Genomic DNA, 16,127 nt, shown 5'->3' with positions numbered 1-16,127 from the left:
ATATTTTAAAAGTATTACCTTTGACATTGACCTTCCAGGACGACATTACACTCTATGATGGTGAGTTTCAGTGGTATTCTTCAAAGGATAAAAAAATGCTATTTTTCAGACTGACGTTCCAATTTTGTTCGTGACACACCTTCTGGTGAAGGGAAACAACCATACAAAGTATCATTTATATCATGCTTGGTAATTAATTTTTAAAAGTTCTGAGCTGGATACGACTTTACAATTTGCTTTTTCATTGTTTTTGACATTTCTAACCAAGGGAACGATTTTGAAGAACGCATTTTAAAATATTACACAGAATGCATTACATTTTGAAACGGCAAATTTTTATATGATGTGCATAACTAAAAATACTTGAATGAAATCGGTCCGTTAAAATCCTCCCTCCCCTTGGTTTACAATTTGATAGATCATATTGCCGAAACTTCTTTTGTAACCTATTTAACTATAATGACGATTTCGCTGATATCTATTTATGCACGATACTCATGCATGGGATCATGGGGCCAAGAAAATTGAAATTGAAAACAACTACTGAAATGATATTCATATTCTACTGCATAACATGAAGAAAAATTGCACATTTTGCATTAGAGCTAAAAATAATGTATAGAATTTAAATAAAACGAAACTTCTTAAAAAATGATGAATGATCTTGGAGCATACACGTCATGACACAACATGACGTCATACGAATGGACAATCGCATGCTGAAGGTTGTTCCGTTCCTTGTATGCCTTCAATTTGGATAATTTATCAATAAAATGAAGTTTTTTGGATAGTTGTTATTTTATTTTGATTCTATCACATTAATTCTTTGACCGTGGTGAATACAGATAGACCAATCTCCAGTTATTTTTTTTATGAATGAGTTACACCTGTAGACCAGAGGTCGATAGGCATAAATTACATCATTGAACAAACAGTTCTTACTGCTCCGCTATAATATAAGAATTGTGACATAAGAAATTCGGGAAAATGTACGAATTCGTGTAATGTCCCTTGACGGCAGATCGCGCTTAACACATATGTGTCCCTTATTGAATATGTACGATAAAAAATTTTAACAAAAAAAAAGAATAATAATTAACGTTTATTATTTAATACTTTTTCTCTAACGTTGTGCAAGAATTATAGAAAACGTCGTCATACTGCATTTTTGACGTCATTCCTATCATTATGACGTTATATACCATTACTCGTTTTATTTTAAAAGATCCCAAAATAACTGTTTTAATGAATATTTAGGTAGTAAAAGATTGTAAATATTCCTTAGTTTGTTTGAAATTTTTTCTTTATCATTGTCTATGAAGGGACACGCATGTCCCTACTGCGGTTTGTCGACTATGGACATATATGTCCCTAGAGCAGTCAAAGGGTTAAAGAGTTTAACGCATTTTCCTAGAAGTTATTGATGCGTTAACAGGGACGATTAATTCACACAAACTTGAAAAAAGTCCAAAAAACGTTAACTTTTAATCTGCGAGTTAACAACAAAATATGTTTTTCATCCTAAAATAAATTTGAACAAGGTTTGTGACTTTGATCTTACAAACAGAAATGTCAATCTTATACGCGACTTACTCTCTGGAAGTATTGAACAATAACACCAGGTATCTTGTATATCCTTCATACATACTTTCTTGTACATACAAACAGAAAGATTGACGAACTGGCAGTGTGAACTCATTATACCCCTTTCTTCAAACTTATATCTGATTATTCCTACTGAATATCTGAAACAATACTTGCAGATGCAGTACCTTTCCGAAGTTTTTACATGGAAAAAGATTCATTACAACCACAAGAAGGGAAATGATTATTACCTTTTTTTAAATATTTAGAGAATAAACGATACCTTCACTAGACTGTTTTAGATAAACATATTAAAACCAAAAAACCTGAGAATTGACGACTTTTAAGGAAGATGATTTAGGATTCTTGTAAAAGACTCATTGCATTAAAACAAATTATCTACTTTTGAACAAAAATATATTACTTGAAATTCTGAATACAAACTGATGTTGATATCGTTGCTTTCCACTGTGAGTTGTTATTACAGGTCTACATTAAAGGCTCAAAAAAGATATCAGACGTTTTGTACTCCAGACGTGCGTCTCGTCTTCTTAAGACGTATTAGTGATGCTACTGATAGTAATTAAAACTACTTTATGTAACAACTTGTGTTTTAGGGGGAAGTCATTTTGCACATAGCTACAACTACTCCTGTAAAATAAACGCAAACGAACCAGTATTCCACCAAAAATGTGCGAAATCAAATATACAAGATATTTCTACATGGGAATTTAGACATGCGCACAGGTAATTTTAAAACTTTATTGTTTCATAGATTGATGCCTGTATGAAATTTCCTTATTTTCTATTCTACTTGCATAAATTTAAGTATTAATTTACTATGTCTGATGTAAGAAGATGAGGGGATAGATTCAAGATTCAAATCTTTAAGAAAAAACTTTAAAACAGTCTATAGGAATCTTTACTACAAAATAGATGTAAAACAAGGATTTTCAAATCGAGTTGATGTCCTGTTTTGACAACAAAATGTGTTTGTAGTGTTCAACAGTTATTATTTCACAAATAATTACACAATTACATGACCAAAAAAATCAAGCACATTGATGTGTAATCTCTTTCACAAAACCACACATTTTTTGACAGAAACCAGCTCCATCAAATCACAACACCTAACATAATATATGCATTCTTACGATGGTGAGTCCAAATTGTGTACTAGTATTTAGTGCTCCACGTGATGATTCATTTCGTTTCTTCTTTGATTGCAAAAAAATAACACCAGTATTAGGAACGATCTATTAAGTAACATTCCTCGTTTTTAAGTGACAACTAAGCTTGAGTTTGCTTACTGAGGGTAGGCAAAATCTATCATCTGTACGTGAGATCGTTTATGAAGTCTTTGAATTCGTCACAAAATTCAAAACAATTCCTCGTAGCAAAATCATGTCTGTTTATTTATTTCCTTTTTTGTGGTGAGATGGTATATTATTAAATGGCTTCTGTTATTCTCTTTATGTTCATTTTGATCATTTAGCTGTTAACGTATTCAAATATATATGAAACATATATACGTCGGAATTAAGTGATATCTATTAAATGCGGTACATACCTCAGATTTTCTTTTACTCGTTATAGATTAATATTCAGCTGGACAGTTATAAGTGGTGGTCATTTAAAATACATCGACAGAGAAAGCAAAATCAAAACAACGGAAAACAAAACCGTCCCAATCAATGGAAAAGTTCATTCGATAGACTATATTTTCCAGTGGGATTTGAATGAACCTTATCATCCATGTTCCGTCGAAAATAGCAGTTGTGTTGAACCGCCAGTGAAATCATACAATGATGTAACAGACTCGGTAAGCGAACAGAGGATGTAAGATAACAAAAATTCAAATTGCCCTTAAACTGCAAAGATGAAACAGGCTTTAATCCTGTAAAATTATCTAATTATTTGTGTTGATAAATAAATAGGGCAATATAACTCAGAAAAATAAAAGGATATATTTCAGATTTGATTTTACTTATACGTCATGAACATAAATGTATCAAACAAACAGTCGTCAATGTCAGTCACATCGATATTTTAGTTGTCATTGTCAGTCTAATCTATAAAAGAGATGATTCAGCTTTGTTAACTAGTGTAACATATATCATCATAAAAGTATGTCAGACTATTTAATGCTTCAACGTTCAAACCACTAGTTTATATCAAATTCTCGCCTCTCCGTTGAACATTAAAGATTTAACTCTTAACAAAAGTATGTCTTTAGTTAAAAAAAAAGTCTTGCATTTGAATTGAAAAAGGGAACGTTTCACCTTCAGATATCTTTCATCTGTGTGAAATACTTTGAGGAAGATGACTTTAATAGATTAACTAAGCAAAGTGGTGTAGGACAGGAATTTATTTGGAAAATTGTTTACTCTCTTGTGTAACTATTGTACAAATATATGATGGTCTTTAGTGGTGTTGTTGTATGCCTTCATACTTATTGATCTTTGATAAATAATTTATATTCAGAGGTGGACTATCTAAGAATATTGTATTAGTATAAAAAATCTCTCATATATATCAATGATCATAAAGATGTCATATTAGGTGTTTTATAAGTATAGTGTTTCGTTTTCAATGGTAAGAAAATGTTTTTTATACATTAAATGTTTAAAGTGTCACAGAGGTTCAGAAGATAACAGTTGTTTCCTTTGGGTTTTCGTACATCTAAAAGCAAAGACAACGTCAAGCACTAATCACTAACTGCTTTCTACAAGAAATTAAGGTTTTTTTTTTTAATTTTTATTTATTGTTCTTGATAAGTCTTAGGTCAAAATCATGAATATTACATAGATAACCGTATCAGTTCTCGAGTAAAGTAAATTTACGAAGGGTCAATATTGACCCTTTAATTCAATAACATGTACCCTCATTAATAATTGAAAACATTTGATGACAAAATGTGTAAAAATAACTGACAAATTCAAAATGCAATGAGTTCTGACACATTACAACACTTATAATGATACCGTGACGTCCTTATTGTGCACTTTCATGTAAAAATCATCATTTTGACTATCTTTTTGGCTAAATTAGACTTTTTTATGGAACACCATAATTTTTCTTAGAAAGTGTATCTTACCCATATATATTTTTTCTATGATAAATTTATTTTGGACGGAAGGTGTGGCTACTATTTTTCAGAAGAAAATAGACCTTATAAATGCATAAAAAACTCAAGGAAAATTCAAGTACCGGACATAATCAAACAATTCACTGTTATTACAACCGGGACGAATGGAAAACAACTGTCATTTTCCTGACTTGGTTCAGGCATTTTCCAAAGAAAATGGTGGGTGAAACCTGGTTTTATAGCTAGCTAAACGAGCAACCTGTAATAAATCATACTTTCGAAAGCTGTCAAAATGCTAAAAACGAACACCCTTGTCTTTTGAATTTCTTGTTGCTAAAATAGCCAAATTGGTGTACTATCTAAAATGACATTATAGTCTTCGTGCGGAAAAAGATTGGAATGTCAGGTCCATTTATTGCATTTCATTTACGTTTACATAGTTCTTTTCCTTATAAAGTTGATGAAATCCATGACATAACATTACAGGATGCACTTTTTAAATCAATAAAACAGGAACGGCGCTTTTCCTGTTTTTTTTGGTTTGTTTCTTTTTGTTATATCTTATAATTAAGGTCACAGAGAAACATCATTAGAGATTCAATGACTGAGAGGGCTTCCGTTTTACTGTGCAGGTTATACATACAAACGTGTTTCCAATGGGAAAAGGAACGTTGCACTTGAAGCTTGTGATAATAGAATTCACTTTTCTCTCACGTTAAAAGAATCCACGAAATACATTTTTGAGGATGTTTTATTATATCCCGAGTTAAAGTGATAGCAGCAATAAGGATTTGATAAACAGTTATATACCAAACTTAGTCCCTTGTATGCGTTTTTTTTATATTTATTTCAAATTCCAAAACATTTCATTCGTTTATCATTGACTGCAGATTACCTTTCGGCTTATTTAACCAAAGTTTGCCGATCTTGACATAGATAAATAATCAACAAACCATAGAGCACGTGCACAAAAAGTAAGAAGATAGAGCGATGTTTATTTGTTTTTCTCTTTACTGTCCATGCTTTTCCATTTGTCAATTAGACTGTGTCATAGCATTTGTTAAATGGTTTGATGTAAGGAATGTTTTCTTTTAATGTGGATTAAGACTATCTTCTTTCCACTTTTTTACCTTTTCTATTATCCCATTTGTTTCCTTCGCACTCGGTTGCCGAAAGATGTCACGCATGGCTACAAATGTAAAGTAACAGCAAACGTAAAGGTGTCGTTGAATTGGTGTACGGGAAAAGAGGGTGTTCTTTTGAAAAGAAAGTTTAGGTACACGTGTTTTATAGAAAAAAATGGCCATTTTAGTAATATATAAAAAATATTCAACTTTTTGAAGTGTCATGACTTTAAATACATTGATCGATAAAGCATGTAAAAAAATCCGTTACTTTTCCACAACTTCTGAATACAATTAGGCTAAAGGATATAAGGTTATCCAATATTGTTGGTTATTGTATGAATATTGTTGACTATATGATCTCATATTTTACAAACTAACGATTGAAATATACATTCTACGAGGGATACTATTCCCAAATATTCATGCAATAATACTGTATTGTATAGAAAAGCTTGGAACACTTTTTAAAGAATGTTTTGTCATTGATGAAGTCACTAATTTTACGCATCTGTTCCACTTGTGCAATAATATATAAAAAAACTATTACAAAATACCAAAGTTCAAGGAACATTCAAAAAGGGGAAGTTCGTAAAAAATGACAAAATTGAACGTTGGACTTTATCAACCAACGGAATGGATGGAAAACAACTGTCATAATCCTGTCATGGTGCATGCACTTTCCGAAGAAGAATGTAGATTAAACCTGGTTTTATCTTGACTTACATCTAGAAATTGACAATGAGGGTCGGTTGAAAACATAATTTTAGGACAAAAGAGATGATTTCAGCTCAATTGTGAACTTTTCATTTCCATGTAGCAACTTTCCAGCAGCGTCTGCATGTGTAGTATATATCACCCAGTTGATACGATATTTCAGGGCTTGTATTTCCTATCAGGATTTCTTTGATAGACTGTCGCTGCTCACAAGAAACCTTCTAAAACAAGAGTTCCAAGTGTTGAAGGTGACATCAGCCCTTCGTAAATTTTACGGACGCCATCACGAATTGGTTGACTGTTATGGAATATCTGTTTCACAGATGACGACGGATATGTTCCAACTGTCGTAACAATAATCCCGTCCTCTTTTCCCCAAATGTGACCTACCAATTTAGACTTATCACCGGGTTTGTACTTACATGAGCAACACAACGGATGCCATATGTGGAGCAGGATTTTTTACCCTTTCGGAGCACATAAGACCAACCCAGTTTTTAGTGGGGTTCGTTCTGCTTAGTCTTTAGTTTTCTATGTTGCATATTGTGTACTGTTGTTAGTTTTGGTCTTTTCCTTTTTTTCATGGCGTTGTCATTTTATCTTTCGACTTATGAGATTGAATGTCCCTTTTGCCTTACTTTTGAGCAAGCTATTTTTGCACGCTAACTTTTTGTTGCATTCTGTATTAAATAGGTTGCTGTTATACAATAAATTCAAATATTCTTATGATATAATGATATGCAAAAGTAGAAGAAAATAAGTATGTACAGCCGACATTTCTGATTTTTTTTTAAATGAAACTATATTGCAAAAGACGACAACTTACGTCTATTACATGAATGAATGAACTACTTTATTCTTACATTTCAATAATGTCTCAAATAAGCTGAAATAAAATGTATTAAGAAAAAAGTTTTCTTGCAGACGAATGTAACATTGACCTGGCCTGGATGGACGGATGACTTGTCTGGAGTTCATCATTACGAATACGAAATTTATGAATTGTTAAAATCTGGAGATAGACTAGTCCAGGATTCAAAGCCAACACTTCAGAAGAAAGACATTTCTTTTACAGAACCAAAAGTAAGTGTTGCGATGAATCTATTTGGATTCAATTGGTGTAGTAAAGCTCTCAAACAATATAATGCTTATGTACTATATTTGATCTGATTATATTGGCTAGTCTTGTTGAATCTCGCAAAAAACAAATCGACTCAAGCTAGATCAGACACTTGACCTATATATTGTGGGGTGATAAACTTTTTGCTATGCGCTGATTTTATATGGCAGGCCTTTTTGGTGCTAGCGGCAATTCGTCGATGATAAAGGTGGGATGGAATCGAGTTGCAAAAAGGTTCTCATCTGACGAACCAACCAGATTTATGTTCATAAAGCAGATATTGTTTGTTATAGCAACAAAGCATGTTATATGGATATTTGATTATGCAGGGTTTATTGTAACATGCTTTGTTACAATTATGCAGGGTTTATTGTAACAAAGCATGTTACAATAAACCCTGCATAATCAAATATCCATATAAATAAAATATAAAATATTTCCAAACTCGGCATGACAAAATAAGACAATGGTCAATATGGATTATCTTCACCAGGGATACTCACATCCTAACATCTCAAAGCCAGGTATATATAAAAATGGAGAAACGTTTGGAGCTATATGACAAAAAGGAACCTTAAAATAGAGCCAAATTCATCAAAGGTCAACTTTGCTTGGGGAACATGTAGTTGGAACACAAGTTCTTTTGAAAATAATTTCCTAATTTATCAACGGTAAATTGTAGCGCGGACTACTGAGCTGATGATACCCTCGGGGACTTGAATTCAACCAGCAGTGTTATCGACTTAGTGCTTTTAAATGTAAATACATGTGTAACAGTTTATATTTTCGTTTATAAACCCATTATCAAATGCAGCATACTACAATCGAAATTACCATACATACATGTGTTTCGGATAATTGCGCCTTGTATCTGTCGCGGTCCTGATGCCTTTAATAATCAGTTCCAAATATGTACGATGTAGAAATGTTGAAATTAGAAAAATTATAAGTTGTAGAAAGACAATATATTGTATCTATTTTAGGCTACGATACAACTGTCATCTCCGGGAGTTCACTCGGCTATTATAACTGTATACGACAAAGCTGCAAACTATGAATCCACCAGATGTATCATATTGTATGACAATCTCTCTAAGGTCGAATTTAAATCTGGTAAGAGAACAATTGTGCACCAAGCATCTGTGAGCACTCACCATACTTGGATCTCGGTGAATGACAAAATATTACAAGTTACTTGGATAGATCGATTTATAAATCAAAAACATAAAGAGCAGTCATGGTTGAGCAAAGTTGAAGGATTGGATCACGTAAAAAATGAATACGATGACCACTTCGGGAAAAGGACAATAGATGCCATTCCAAATGCCCACGGTAAGTACTATCAAGTATAAGTCAGTCTACGATATATGTACATGTACATCAACCAAACGGAAATGTATATATCTACAATATTTCAATTTTTTAAGAAAGTCTATTGATTGAAATTGGAGATTTGATGATTATAAGACAAATTTAAGAATGTATTTTTTTATGATTGTATGTGCTTTCTTAACAAATGTTCAACTTTTTTGAAAAATAAACCATGTAGTTTTATTATTTCAGAAGATGAAAGACATAAATGCATTATTTTTTCGATTTTCAATTAAAGTTCAATGAGCCAAACGTGTATGCAAAATTTTACCAAAATCTGAAACAGCCCATAAACTGTTCTTTGACCTTGAAAACAATTTTGAACTTATATGAAATGATATAAAGCAATACAAATTCATTGCATTTTTAAAACAGAATTCTGAAAATATTATATTAAATGAAAAATACGTCTAAGTAGACATACATGTCGTACTAAATATAAGAATTAGGCATGATTAAATATATTTAATATGTCTATAAACAGTATTTATGTCGTCATTAAAAACTGGTTGCCCTCCTAACCGTGTTACACAGTGACAAATCAGCAAGGCACTTCCTCTTGCAATGTCTATATTTGTAGGCAATGTGTTTGCGTACTTTCAAAACGAAAAAAATCACAAACCATTTATCGTTTTTCAAACTCTAAAATGAAAACCAGGTCGATATTACTTTAAACATACAAACCTTAAGACTTTTTTGCAACTTTTTATTTAATAAAATCTCATTATTAAAACATAACGTCCGGTATCAGTAATATAAAACAGATTTTTACACGTAGCGTCGATATGGTACCTATATACAAGAAAGAAAATAGAAACGAAAATTAACGTATGGATCGTCTATAACTTAAAAATCTCAAAAATCTTTTTTTACGATAAAAGTTTCTTTTTTCAAAAATTTCAAACACGATATGTGAAGTGAGCATTGGTTTAAAGTAGTATATATTAAACTGTTTATGAAAAAAAAAATTATGTGGTATGATTGCCAATGAGACAACTCACCACAAGAGACCAAATGACACAGAAGTTAACAACTATAGGTCACCGTACGGCCTTTTCAACAATGAGTAAAACCCATATCGCTTAATCAGTTGTAAAAGGCCCCGAAATGACAAATGTAAAACAATTCAAACGAGAAAACTAACGGTCTGATTTATGTAAAAAAAAAAAAATAACGAACGAAAAACAAACATGATATACAGCAACAACCGACAACCACTGAATTACAGGCACCTGACTTGGGACAGGCACATACAGAATTTGGTGTCATTATACTCTTTTGATAATTATAAATTTGTAGGTATCGTTAGATTTGATATCAAGTATGAAGTATTTGGTCCTTCACTTACTGCTCACCAAAACTTTACGCCGACATCAAACGTTGTATCTCAGAAAGGATATATATCTGTGCCATGGAGTGATGGAAACCAACTGGATGTGACTGTCAGGGCTTACGATATTTTAAACAAATTTGCAGAAGAACAAATCACAGTTTATAAAGATACAAGTGCTCCAATCATTGAACGACTTTGGCTTTCCCGTGGTGATCGCGTTAATATATCTGTACACAGTGTAGAGGATTTTAAGAAAATGACGTAGGTTTTATTAATACATTTAAATTTTTCAAAGTTTCGTCTCTGGGTTATCTCCTTACTTTTTTATAACATTCTGGAAACTTTTACTTACAAAAATCTTATCATATTTACATACTTTGCGTTCAAAACAGCATACTGATAATTTTAGTGCATTCCTTCACATTTGAATCAGTCTTAATAAAAACTTAGTAAAAAATGAAATAAAAACGTCATGTGTTGGATTGTGCGAATCAAAATGTGTTTAAACGTAAGTTTTAACAGTTATCTTTTTTTCTAGAATTGAGTGGGACGGTATGGATTACGATAGTGGTTTGAACCAGGTAGAATGGAAATTGTTTGACAAGTACACTGGAAAGAATATCACTCACGGAAAAGCCCAGCTTCATGCACAAGGAATGGCACAGGTTAATACAACACATGCATGTCAACAAAATTGATATTTAATGTCTTTGCGGAAAATAAAAATACGTCATTAATTTCATTAACACATATAATAAAAATACAATATGCCGCATTTAATGAACAATAGGACTAATAATGACACCTTTATACTCAATTTGGTGAAGGTGTTCTCATTGATATAGTAGCTGGAAGAGAATACAAGTACATGTAGTTTATCATGAATTATATTTGGACTTTGCATGATCACCATTCAGTGACTATTTATCGGTACTTTGTGTGTTTATTTGTATTTTTGCGGATTTTTTTTATAGGGGTGGGGATAAGGGCTGTTATTTGGTTTTTTGTTAAGTACCGATTGATAAATCAATATCTTTCCAATTGGGTTTTTAAAGATGGTCTTTTGGTGTGTTGTAACATCAATATCGAATAGTTTTGATAATTGTCGAAGAAAGACACAATTTAGTGGGGAACAAAAAACACCAAATATTCTTTCGTATTTATAGTGGTATTTTCTTTGATAACTTATTCAAATAGTGTATTTTTAAATCAAAGCCTAGGTATTATTTTAGCTTAAACAATTATTTTATATATATAAAATGTAAATCAATTTGAAATCGACAACATGTTACGCCTATGTAAGCCCTCTTGACAAAGCATGGTACAGTTGATATAGTACTTATGAACGATAAAACACAAACGAACACATGACGACAACACAAATATATACTATTTTCAAAATTGGCAAAAAGTATGAGTTAATATTTACCATGAAATTCAAGCAACATAATGAAAAAAAATAGATCAAACTCATGATAAACGAGACTATATATAGTCCATACATGAGACTCACTATATAAACAAGTTAACAAAAAATCAGAGGATAAACATTTTGGTCAAGTGATTGTTAGGTATAATTCCTTTTTTTAAAGGTCAGTAGATCTACAAAGTATTTTCATATGGCATCATATCAAAAACTAGAAAACAGAAATATTTTCCACTGAAAAAGAGGTAGAAGATACCAGAGGGACATTCAAAACGCATTTCTCGAAAAGGAACCGACAACGCCATGGCAGTAAAAAGTATACACAAACAAAAGTCTCGAATCATTACATTAAAAAGCTTAAGACTAAGCAATTCGAACCGAACAAGACATCGGGGGTGATAAATGTTTGTATGCATCTTAGATATTTTGTATTAAAACAGATTAAATTCGGTAAATGTATTTCAAACATAAAACACGGACTGATCAACTCAAGTTTAATAAGACTGTTACCACATCATGTTTCAATCATTGCTTTTCAGAATTTGACAGAATGTGAACAGATGTATGAAAACGAACCACGAGGACCGTCATGCTATTGTACCATGTTTCATGGTTGTTATCATAAGCATTTCGTTGTCCAGCCTGAAATCGCAGAAAAAGGACGTGAGGCCGGACTTGTAGTAGGCAAAGACCAAGGAGTTCATGATTCTGACTATTTTATAGAGATAACAGTTATCAATAATGCATTGTTGAAAACGACATCTCTGAAAAAGGTATCCGTCAAACACGACATTGTTTAAAAGGAAAATATTGATATAAAGATAAGGAGATGTGGTATATATATGATTGCCAATGAGACAACTTTCCACCAAAGTTCAAATAAAGTGAATGTAAGAAATTATAGGACCTTCAATGATGAGAAAAACCCTTACCGTATAATAGGCTTGAAAAGGTCCCGACTTGAAAAATGTTAAACAATTCAATCGAGAAAACTTAAGGCCTAATTTATAACAAAACAATTTACGGAGAACAAATAGGACAGACATGAATCAACGACAACCACTGAACTACAGGCTCCTGACTGGGATAGGCACATATAGAATGTGGAGGGGTTAGATATGTTTGATGGCACCAAAACCCATTCCTAAACTGATACAGTGGTGTACAGTACAACAAAAGAACAAACTATAAAAATCAGTTGAAAAGGGCTTAACTCATCACATAGATACAAAAAGTTTTCTAAAAACTCATAGACATATACACTATACATACACAAAACATTTTTATATTAATTATTTCGATAACACAGTCAGATAGATTTTAGACAAACATTTTTTCCCTTCCTATGCATGTATATGTTATGACCATCTTGCCTTGGAAAGTCCGTTTGATTTTGTTGTGATTATTAGGAAATATCATGTGGGCAAGGTCCTCATATGGTAGCATACATAATGATAGTTATACTGTTCTTTTTAGATTTTTATATAGTTTTAACAAGTGAAAACGCGAGGTTTGTTTTATTTGATAAAACACATGTATATTGGATTTATACTTCCGTAGATAACAATAGATGTGTCCCCGCCACACGAAGGATATGTGCATGATGGAATCAGAGGTGACCCTGAAGTGGACTACCAACAGAATTTACATGTTGATGCTCACTGGGAAGGATTCTTTGACAGAGAGAGTGGTGTGGAATTCTACCAATACATCTTCAGTGACCATTGTTTGACAAGTTTTGAATTCAAAAGCAGCAACGGGGTAATAATATATCATATTAACTAATTTTGGCTTGTTGCGTATTTTAATAGGCATTAAATCCTGCCGTTTGTTTTATATTTTGAACGGTTTGGTATTTAGTCAACTCCAGGGTATATTTAAGCTTAGAATGTACTAAGTGCTATCGACATGAGCAATTTGAGGACCATCAAATCCCATTTCTTAAAATAACACAATTGAGATGTCAACTCGATTTTTTTTTTATTTGATATATTCAAAGAGCCTTCGGCGAGTTTCTTATCATTGTTTATATTAAATTAGTCGATATCCAATTCTAACGAGGTGTTAAACCTTTTTCGTGTATGGTAAAAATTATCTTTGTATTAGAAAGAAAAATCCGCGAAACTTTGTGCTTATCTTGCACCTAAACAGTTTGGCGTCCGCTTTCGATGTCAAACATTAACATCATATTTTTTTCAAACTTATTTTTATCACTTGCTCTTATCAAACTCCGTGAAATGTCTCTTCGTGCGGGGAATAAATAAAAGAACACCATCATCATATTTTATCATTAGTGAATCCTTTCCTTCGTGATAAGTATTCGCTAACGCTCGTAACTGATCACAAAGAAAGGCATTATCATTATTATATATAAACTTACAATACGGTATGGGTTTTTTTTAATTATTAAAGGCCGCAGGGAGACCTTAGATTTTTCATATTTTTTTTGTTTTTTGTTATTTTTGGACAGTTGTCTCATTGGCAATCACCTTCTTATTCTTATAGTTATTGGTTATACTGTTTATCACTGTTGTGTAGAATATTAATTGATATAAAAATATAGATAAGTATGCACACCATGGAACATTATATTTAACCTTCAGTTAAGAACCTAAAATTGTATTTTCATTTATTTTAATTCATGGTATAACAATAGGTTGATAAGTCTTGATAAAACCGCAGAGATACTTATTAGCTGAAGACATACATGTTGTAAGCAAATTCATTTGATACATAGCTTTGATAATCATTTATAAACAAAGAAAACATCAACTAAGTCAACATAGAAAAATAAGTGGGGATTTATTTTCTGTAAATGATACAAAGACTAAGTTTTATTGACATCTGTAAAATGTTATTGTCGTATAAAGAGAATTTCATTTTACTATTACAGTAAATATTTAAAAAAATGAGTTGAAATCATTGAATATGATGGATTTATTTTTCAGACCACAGAAACTTACAATGCATTTGCGTCATTTGAGGCTCCAGTAGAGGGGACATATTTTGTATCAGTGGTAGCTTTTAACCGAGCAAAAGAGAGCTCCAAAGTTGTCTGTTCGGATGGAGTTACCATCATGACAACCGTACCATATGTCAAAGATTTTGTATTAGAAGGTGCCAGAACAAGAGCCAGGTTGTTACGTGACAACAATGGAACAGTGTGGTTATTAGATAACACTCTACGGCGCCATCGGATTGAAAACATTAGTTCTAGTTGCAAGTACGTCTGAACTTATATACTAAAGAAAATACATTTAACAAGCATATTCTTGTTTTAAATTATTTTAGATATTAGTTTATGAGTTTTTCGCAGTTAAACGGCTTTAATAAAATTATATATAAAACACACACAGTGACACACAAAACAACGTGCAACTGTCAGGTTAGTTTGAGATCAATTTGGCTTGTTTTCAGTTCGGAATCTGTTTCTTAAAGTAATACTGCAAAGATTCCGCTAGATTTTCATTTAAGAATTGAATGCTTCTTTTGGTAAATTTATTGGGGTGTAAAAGCGTTGATCGTGCGCACATTTTTAGAATGAAGCGCGGTTGACCGAAGTATATTTTGTATGAAGCGCGGAAGCGCTTCATTCTAAAAATGTGCGCACGGTCAACGCTTTTACAACCCTATAAAATTACTAAGAAGCATTCGATACTTATACTTACATGTTTTTACTAGGATTATGAAAACACGATTTCTATCAAGTTTTTCTTTATTTTCCTGTGCACTTTACTGTGGAATCTCGTGTCATCATGAATGTACATTTCATTTTGAAATAAAGGTTAACTTAAGTATGACGCGAGATTGCTGTTAACCAATCAAAATAACGTATTATAAAGAAACATACATGTCTTAGATGCAGGATTTTTTTTATAAGTTGTTAGTGGCTTTGAACTAGCTGTAAGTAACTGGGAGTACTCTCAGATCTGTACTTAGTGTCTTTTTGTTGTTTGGATGTACAAGTACCCGGCCACGTCCACTTTGTATTTGTATTTGTAGTATTTGTATTTTTATCCATCTGATGAGTTAAGCCTCTTTCAACTGATTTTTATAGTTCGTTTTTATGTTGTACTGTTACACCACTGTCCCAGGTTAGGGGAGGGTTGGGATCCCGCTAACATGTTTAACCCCGCCACATTCTGTATGTATGTGCCTGTCCCAAGTCAGGAGCCTGTAATTCAGTGGTTGTCGTTTGTTTATGTGTTACATATTTGTTTTTCGTTCATTTTCTGTACATAAATTAGGCCGTTAGTTTTCTCGTTTGAATTGTTTTACATTGTAATTTCGGGGCCTTTTAAAGCTGACTGTTTGCTCATTTTTGAAGGCCGTACGGTGATCTATAGTTGTTAATTTCTGTGTCA

This window comes from Mytilus californianus, unplaced genomic scaffold, assembly GCF_021869535.1.
Source record: "Mytilus californianus isolate M0D057914Y unplaced genomic scaffold, xbMytCali1.0.p SCAF_6, whole genome shotgun sequence".
NCBI classification, from domain to species: Eukaryota; Metazoa; Mollusca; class Bivalvia; order Mytilida; family Mytilidae; genus Mytilus; species Mytilus californianus.
Note: the sequence above shows the minus strand (reverse complement) of the source record.